Raw genomic sequence first — 8893 nt, 5'->3', positions numbered from 1 at the left:
CCGCCCAAAGGTTCTGGTGGATCCTTGATGACTGAGATTTAGCTCTTTTGGATTTTTTTGGATTTTTTGACTTTTTGGATTTGTGTTTTTCTGTCCATATCCTTCACTGGCTGACTGTTACGCACGCCACCTTTTTGTGACAGAGACAGACAACACTAGGTTTTATTGAACATGAATCAGACCCCGGTGGAAGATTGCATTAACGATATGGAATACATGGCGTCGATGGATGACGGACGGAATCTTCCCTCGGAGCCCGAACACTGGTGATGGTAGGACGAGATCCAGGTAAGCAGAGCCTGAGGAGAGGCCAGGCGGAAGAGGGGTGGAGGAGCGTCGCAGCACGGCTGGGAAATGGGAAAAGTGATCGATCAGGGAACTTAAGAAGGGGATCCTGTCCGATGAATGGCTGAAGCAGGAATAAGCAGCTGCGATGATCGGCTGACGTGAAGGTGCGGCTTGAGCTGGGGCCGTGATTGGATGATTAGTGAAGGCTGCCGTTGATGAGGCGATGAATGAAGGCCGCAGGTATGTCTTCAAGGTTGAATTTGCGCTGAAGCTTCATTCAGTCCTCATACTTCCAAGTCAGAACACGGGTGCGAAGTATTTTCCTACTTAAGAACGTGAAAAATGGCTCTTCAAATGACCCTTTCAATGGAAATGACTGATCCAATGGAGAAACATTGAATCAGTGTAAACCTTGTACAGACTGTGTATTCCTTTTTTTCAGGTAAAACGTATATTTTTCACCAATCGATCAAACTTGTTGCGCTATTCTCCGTCTCCCTTCTATCTGGCATCCCCCCCCCCACCCCCCACCGTGCACACATGTGAGGGCTGCTAGCAGGTTGTTCAGCAGCCTGTTTGATCAGCGCGCCGTGCCCGTTCTCCGCCGCGCTCCCGCTCATCCTCTGATTCCCGTGATTAGCCGCGTGTTGCAGTGTTGCGAGGTGCGTGTGATGCCCCCCCCCCCCCCCCCGCACCGCCCCGTTCAGATCATCTCTAATTTTGATCCAAATGTTGTTGTTTTGCGTTTCCCAGTGATCTGTGGAAAGGCAGTCTGCGCGGAGGCTCTGATGTGTGCACCTTGATTTGTTTTGGAGAGGAAAGGGAGTAAATACAGATGCGCGTCTAACAAGCGCCAACGTCTTCATGTCTTAATAATTGCTCTCCGCGGCTGTGCGGGAGATCGGGGGTATTGCAGGGCCCGGAGTGAGCGGAACGGAAGACATCGGTGTTGAGAGTTTTACAGCGTTTTCTCCTTTAGAGTCTGAATCCTATCCTGAATCCGTCAAAAGAACTGGGGGAACACGACGTAAGATGAGGCACCGGCCCACTGTCCGTAAAGGGATATATATATATATTTTTTTTAAGTCATGCTGAAGAGAATTGAAGAGTTTAGTGGTGCTAGGCTAGTGCATGTCTATGGTATCAGCTAGCCTGCATTAAAAACAATGTGACTCAAGCACAGAGCACCTGAGGCAAATCACTTATAACACCAGACTACCTATATAAATGTCTGTGTCGATTTTTGAAATATAACTGACCTTGCATCACATGAATTACAGCGTTTTGAGGGACTATTTTCTAGCAGATCACTCCGCCGCTGCGTAGCTTACAACTACGAAGCTTGTGCTGCTCAAATATAAATTCTTTTAAATGCAATTTTTTTTTATAGTCTGGTGTTTTAAGTGATTTGCCTCAAGTGCTCTGTGCTTGGGTCAGACTGTTTTTAATGCAGGCTAGCTGATACCATAGACATGCGCTAGCCTAGCACTAATAAACTCTTCAAATATAAGAACTGCATGAATAAAGGAAAAAATACACATATCTCCAGAAATCAACAACACTCTGGATAACTAGGAAATGAGGCCCTATGTCAAACATCCTGAAATGTCCCTTTAAGGTTAGTGTCTAGGTAAGGGGGAGGGTTAAGCTGATTGATCTATGTATGATGTTTCACTCTCATGACTTGGGATTGGTTAATGTCCCAACTCACCTACAGGAAGAAAAAAAAATGCACCTGGGGAACATAGTGTAGGTGCGCACCTGTACAGAGGACATCCGGAGCTTTCTAACAATAACAATAATGTGTAGGGTCTTTCCTTCAAAATGGCCAAATTTTCATCAGTCAAATTTGATGGACCCAAAGTTACAGAGGGGGTTAGTTTTTGAAAAATCAGATAAAGAACCACATCCATCTTCGTGTAGAGAAGGGTCTTTTCTACTTCATTTTACATTCAAGCCCTTTTGTAAAACATTTCTTTCCATGTCCTTCAAGCGAAATCTAAATCTCTATGTGAAACTCGGGCTTAAATGAAAATGAGAACAGTCTGAATGAATTAGTGAGAGGAGATTCAGACTTGGAGCTGTGAGAAGATGAGCTGATGAAGGTCCAGTGTTAGGACAAAACAGTGGAGGTTCAGAAGGGGAAGCATCAGCTGAGGACACTGCAGGTCGTGTGTCCATTATGGGTGAAGAATATAAGGGTTGTTAAGAGGTTATTCAGACCTGCACTGTTTGGCCCACTTTAACAGGAAGTGACATAGATAGAGACAAACAATATAAACTTTACCTCCATCTATGTCATTGAATGTGGCTTTGCAGTGGGAGAGGGCTGGAGCTCCCTCACTGTCCAGGAGAGACGAATGTCCGATGTACGGCATGAATGGGAGGAAACGTGAGTCTGCGGAGGGGGCGGAGACAGGGAGGTGGGAGTTCCTCTGGCAACTCTTACGGACAGATGGAGGAACCCCGCCTCAGGCTCCAGCCCTGGACTCGAAACAGCCCCACTTTGACGTGAATCCGACCACATCCAGACAAGATTCTATGTTTACAAAGAGCACCGGACTATTACTACTCCATATCTCAGGTTTTACTATTTTAAATCCTGGGAAATATATACTTGATGGGTAAAGAATGATCCCACATGTTGTTTTGTGGGAACAACCACTGGCAGCAGGTGGGAATTAGGATTAAAAGAGGCAAGCCACCATTTTTCACCAACTGCATGCTAACAAACTCACTGGAAAAGAAGTCCTTTCTGAATCGGGATCCAACGGGAACTACGTAGATTACTGAAAAAAGCATTAAGTTACAGTTAGGGTGGCAATGAAGTGGAAAAGTCATGATAAATGTCTCGCAGCTCGGCGCAATGCATTATGGTATTGCACGCGAATACAGTCCGAGGAGTGGGCGGGGCCTGTGTCTGACACAGAGCTGCATTAACCTCTGAACCCCCGCCTTAACCGAGTGCATTTTCTCCTGTTCGGCTTCACCGAAATCTAAAACCTTCTTGAAAATGTGACAAAAAAGCAACAAAAAATAAGACAAAAGGCATTTTTTGTCGGTCTTAGCTTTCAAATGAGGCTGCAACTTCCAGTCAAGAAGCTTATAGGTTTGGGTAAAGCCGGTAAATGCTTTTAGAGGGCTGCTCGATCGAAAAATAATAATCACGATTATTTTTGTCATAATTGAAATCATGATTATTCAAACGATTATTTGTTGCCTTTAAAAAAAAAGTCTATCTTTATTTCATTTATTTATTAATCAAAACACTACACTACACTTTATGTTTTCTGGACAGTCATAAAAGTACAAATGATTTCAAGCACGCCTTGATTAAAGAGAGGTCCCTGTTTCACACCTGCCCCCTGCTGGCCAGCCCTCACACCTGCGCAAGCAAACTGAGCAGCGCGGCCTGATGACATCATCACACAGCGCCTTTTGTTTTTATGTCAGACAAAAGCACGAGCCATGAAAAGCGAAGGGAAAATAATCCCAGCGGCCTGAAATAACGCAAGTCTGCTTTGCAAAAAACAAAATGGCCAAAGGAAAAAAAAAAAATTTGAAAAAAAAATTGAAAAAAAAATTAAAAAATTGAAACAAAATTGAAAAAAAATTATAATCAATTTTTTGCGATTATGCTAATTTTGTAATCGTTTACTGTTGTAATCGTAATCGAATTTCGATTAATTGCACAGCCCTATAGCTCTCAGTTAAGGCGGGGGGCAAGAGGTTAAACAGAACAGACCTCAATTATGGACTTTTAAAACTATATTGTGAAACTGCACTCACTTAAAGGGGCTAGATGCAAGTTAGCCATTTTATACTCACTACTGCCACCCCAGGTCTTATGTGTAACTGCGGCTTCTATATTAAGCTCGTGCATGACGGCACTTCGAACCTGAAGTAACACCTTTCTGAGTGGCAGAGCAGGATTTTAGAGGCAGTTGTGGTGAACAGGTCTGGGCTCATTCTACACTAGGACATTGTTGGAACACGTAGGGGGAGGAAAATACTTCATTTCAACATTTTTAAACTCCGTATAGTCCCTTTAAAGCAAACACGGAATGAGTCTGTTCCATTTCCAAAAGCTCGTCTTTGTATCGGCACAAGTTCTCTTCAAACCCTGGTGTCAGATTCTGATTTCTGTGAGAGATATTTCAGCATATAACCATCTAATCAAATGCTTATGCTTCAGTTTACATCTGTCTGTAAAGAAACAAGCTGCACTTCTATTCCCTTCTATTCACTCCCTGTTTATTCCCGTTAATTCCCATGGAAATTTCACCACCCCAGTCACGGGTAAAGGGCCGTTGACTGTTTGGACCGTCCTCTCCTTTGCCCGTGCCCCGGCCCGCTCGTGTTATGAATTCTGAAGCGGTCGGGCGGGGGTTAACGCGGAGCAGAGGAAATGCCTAATTCATCCTCTCTGCTTTTGTTCCCGCTGCTATTTCCTGTTGGATGAGCCTCTCAAAGCCTCCTGGATGCCTTCCCCTTCCACAATGCAGGATGATGAAACCGAAAAGAGGGAAGCACTGGCAGCCGCGGGGCCCTCAGGTGAAGCGCGAAGTTGCAGTAGAAGTAGCAGGAGGAGCTCTTTAAGTTAATTTGTCCGCCGCCATCGGAGATAATCGTCTGTGGCGTCTGATCAAGTCGTATTTGTACAGAGGGTAGTTTTGTTTTGACTTCTCTGGATGCGTCGGGCGCAAGCTGTTCGCCGTGTGTGTGCGAGCTGGAATCGGGAGAGAGCCGGGGCCTTGTTTCCAAATATCCGCCGTCAAAACATCTCCAATATGTCGCCTTTCCCTTCAGCACACAGCGCCGCACAACTGCCTCTGTGTTCGGCTGACGACGCGAACTTCTGTTCCCCATGCGCTCGCCACACGGAGGCGCGGCAAACAGAACGAAAGGGGGGAGAGCGGGGCGCGTTGAAGGGAGTCGGGGGGGAAGTATCGACAGTGGAGGATTTGGATTGATTTGTTCTAGGCCCGTGCTCGACGACCTTTTTCAGACGAAGATCAGTTTGGTCAGCGACTCTTTGTTTTTTTAGTGTTCAAAGCTCAATAAATTAGGAGCTAGATATTAAAAGAATCCCTCAGGAAAACGTCAACATACTAAAGGGAAGATGTCGTTGCATGAGAGAAACAAAAACCTCATTTTGAGAAGTTTTGTCATGTGTTTGTGAGAACATCTCTCCGGTCTTTCATAAGGGTGGACCCAGAAAGGAAATGACCATATTTGGATTGTAGCGTCATCTCTGGGAGCCTTCAGGACACGTGGATGTAAAACATGTCAATGTTTGTGAATGAATATGTGGGGGAAAGCCGGCATTGAGAAGCGACGTTGTAGCTACTTCCTGGATATCTCTACCTTATGTCATAAAATGAGCATCGTACAGTTTAGTCTCTTTTATACTGACATGAAAGATGTTAAGGGAGAAAACTAGCAAAAATCAAATCAATCAATCCAGAAAGAGGGGTGTTATGTTTTTTTCAGTCACATAGCACCAGTCTATATCACACTACAATGATGACAAACCTTCTGTTGGTCTGTAAATGCAGTAAATTAGAATAACTGCCTTGTATAAAATGTCTCTCTCAAAATGGCTGTAGTGAATGTCTTGAAATAGGCCTCTGTCTCTTTAAGAACCTCTGAGCCTTTAGACACGCCCCCTCCACACGCTGTCTGTGGCATCAGTGGGGAGGGGGTTCTGCTGAGGAGCAGTGGTTGGTTACTCGGCTGGTGACGAAAGCTCGGAGGCGTCTCCAGGAGGTGGGGGCGTTCCTAGGAGGACTCAGGCAAACCTATCCCTAAAATGGCCGCCATCAGAGATTTTACAGATTACTCACAAATACGTGAATGTGCCAAGGCAACACTTCAGGCATGTTTTTAATGAGGGAATGACAGAATAACATGATGGAAAGCTTGAAAAAGTCCATTTTGGATAATACTCTCTTTAAAAGCAGAGAGTGCAGATGAAATACTTTCAGTGCCACATGCACGGGTAAAAAGAACTGTTTTCAGCCTGGACTAGAGCAGGGTCATCTTCATGAAGACTGTTCCGGATTTTAGCTGCGTAAAGCTTTAGTCCTGACTCGAGGACCCCTCCCTGTCATCTGGCTCTAACATGTCAGAGATGTGCTTTGGTTTAGCCTTTGAAGAGAAAGAGCGGTTTGAAAGTCTGGTCTCTGAGCGACAGGAAGCTAAGGCAGAGACCTGAGCGCTGGACTAATACGATCGTATTTCCTGGTTCAGGATGTTTCCGAGAGCAAGTGGGTCTCAAACTCTTCACATTCAGTGCAAAGTGTCACGAGGACGAAATCAAGATCAAATCAGGACTAAACCGGGTGTAAGATAAATGACTGTGTTCAAGAAACCACGTCTAAAACATGACAGCACTAAAGCAGATATGAAAAGATTAAACAAAATAAAGTCTTGAATTGCAGATGAGCAAGAGTACCACCTGAAGAAGATCATTTCTTGACACAATAAAAGAACACATACCTTCAAGAAACTCCACAACTCCATCTATACTTCACGAGGATCTAAAGACAAATCAAAATCTCTTAAACAAGAAATTAAAAACACAAAAATAAGAATTTCTATAAAGATGAATCCATAACTCCAAACTGGTCTCGACAACGTGACTATTTGACGAAAGCGGTAACTCAAACTGGTGAGGGATTTTCCGCAGCCTTTAAAACAGCCGTCTCCATGTTTGGAAGGGGGGTGGGGGGGGGTACGGCGCGCTCGTCTTCGTTCCCTTGGAGTGGTCGGGACGCGGAGATAACAAAACAGACGGGCGGTTTTTACACCAAGATCTGTTTCGCGGGCGGCCAAGAGCGAGCGGTTCTGCGGCGCGGGCCAGAGAACGAGCGAGAGAACGAGAACGAGAGTCTTTCAAAAGCAGAAACCGAGCATTTTCCTGAAGTCAAAGGAAGTGTCTGCAGACTCAGGGCCTTGAAGGTCCCAAATAGCACAGTGACCTCCACCATTCGTAGATGGAAGAACCTCAGAACCACCAGGACTCTTTCTAGAGCTGGGCCCGTTCAAACTGAGCCTTCAGGGAGAAGGGGAGAAGACCGAGAACCCAATGGTCACTCTGACAGAGCTACAGTTATTCTGATTAAATGAGACAGATGGACAAACATCTCTACCAAAACAGTCTGATTAGTGGAGTGCTGCAGTTTTAATTTGAATACATTTGCAAAACATTCTAAGTAACAGTTTTCACTTCGTCATTATGGGATATTGTGTGTAGATTGATGAGAGAAAAACCCAAGTAGTTGTAGGTTAGGGGTGTGTAGACTTTCACTATCCACTGGAACTGTACAGTTTGCATTGGTACCAATTCATTTTGTTGAGAAATTTGTAGGAGAAAAAACTGTGATATGTTCTTACCTGAGCTTAGACGAGTTGATACGTACCTGTCTGGTCTTTGTGCCTGTAGAAGAGCGTGGTAGCTTCCAACTTCACCCCCGTTTGGAGCCATAGGAATACATTGGGAGAGGCCAAATGCTAACAACATCTTTGGTTGTTTTGCGTACAAAGACCAGACAGTTACGCATCAACCCGTCTAAGCTCAGGCAAGAACATATCTCAGTATGGAAAAACGGTGGACTGTTCCTTTAATATCCCATGCTAATTGATACATGTAAATGAATGGAAGCCACAAGGCTAAGCTAAGCCATAGGAATCAATGGGTTAGCCACAATTGCAAATTCGACATTTCTATAAAAACGCCTGCTCGAATCAGATCCTACACTTGGACAATGAATGCATTTAGTTTTGGAATTTGATCCAGAGTTTAAGTGAGTGCTTTAAGCTGCAGTTTATCAACACTTGCTTAAATGAATATCAAGCTTCGATATCACTTTTAGAATTGATTTAGTATCGAGGAATAGATTTGTTTCTACAACCCAGCTCACTGCCCTGTTTTGTTGTTGTTGCAGCACACACCCAAAGGAAGCTGATGTGCTCTGGATAAAGCGGCTCAGGAGTGAGGCCCGGGGGTGAGGCTCAGGAGTGAGGCCCGGGGGTGAGGCTCAGGAGTGAGGCTCAGGAGTGAGGCCCGGGGGTGAGGCTCAGGAGTGAGGCCCGGGGGTGAGGCTCAGGAGTGAGGCCCGGGGGTGAGGCTCAGGAGTGAGGCCCGGGGGTGAGGCTCAGGAGTGAGGCCCGGGGGTGAGGCTCAGGAGTGAGGCCCGGGGGTGAGGCTCAGGAGTGAGGCTCAGGAGTGAGGCCCGGGGGTGAGGCTCAGGAGTGAGGCCCGGGGGTGAGGCTCAGGAGTGAGGCTCGGGGGTGAGGCCTGGGGGTGAGGCTCAGGAGTGAGGCCCGGGGGTGAGGCTCAGGAGTGAGGCCCGGGGGTGAGGCTCAGGAGTGAGGCTCAGGAGTGAGGCCCAGGGGTGAGGCTCAGGAGTGAGGCCCGGGGGTGAGGCTCAGGAGTGAGGCCCGGAGGTGAGGCTCAGGGGTGAGGCTCAGGAGTGAGGCCCGGGGGTGGGCGGGGACAAAGCTTCGCTCAAAGTCCTAAAAACAGCGCACCTTTGGAAACATATGGACACTTGGCGCACTTTTTGGCACGCGCCCCGCTGCACCCCCCCCACCCCTTTCC

General features: G+C 46.3%; 1 long non-coding RNA gene across 1 annotated transcript in view; it reads right to left on the bottom strand.

The window, feature by feature from the left end:
- Positions 1-5447: 5447 nt before the first annotated feature.
- LOC306981759 overlaps positions 5448-8893 on the bottom strand; it is a 32397-nt gene continuing 28951 nt past the window's right edge. Inside the window, exons 3-4 of the long non-coding RNA XR_013794143.1 lie at positions 6790-6830; positions 5448-5550 (exon numbers count right to left, since the gene is read on the bottom strand). This is a non-coding gene — a long non-coding RNA (uncharacterized lncRNA). The remainder of the gene's footprint in view (positions 5551-6789; positions 6831-8893) is intronic.

The sequence above is a fragment of the Gobius niger genome (assembly GCF_951799975.1).
Source record: "Gobius niger genome assembly, chromosome: 23".
In the NCBI taxonomy this organism is placed as follows: Eukaryota; Metazoa; Chordata; class Actinopteri; order Gobiiformes; family Gobiidae; genus Gobius; species Gobius niger.
This window is presented reverse-complemented; position numbering and strand designations above follow the sequence as displayed.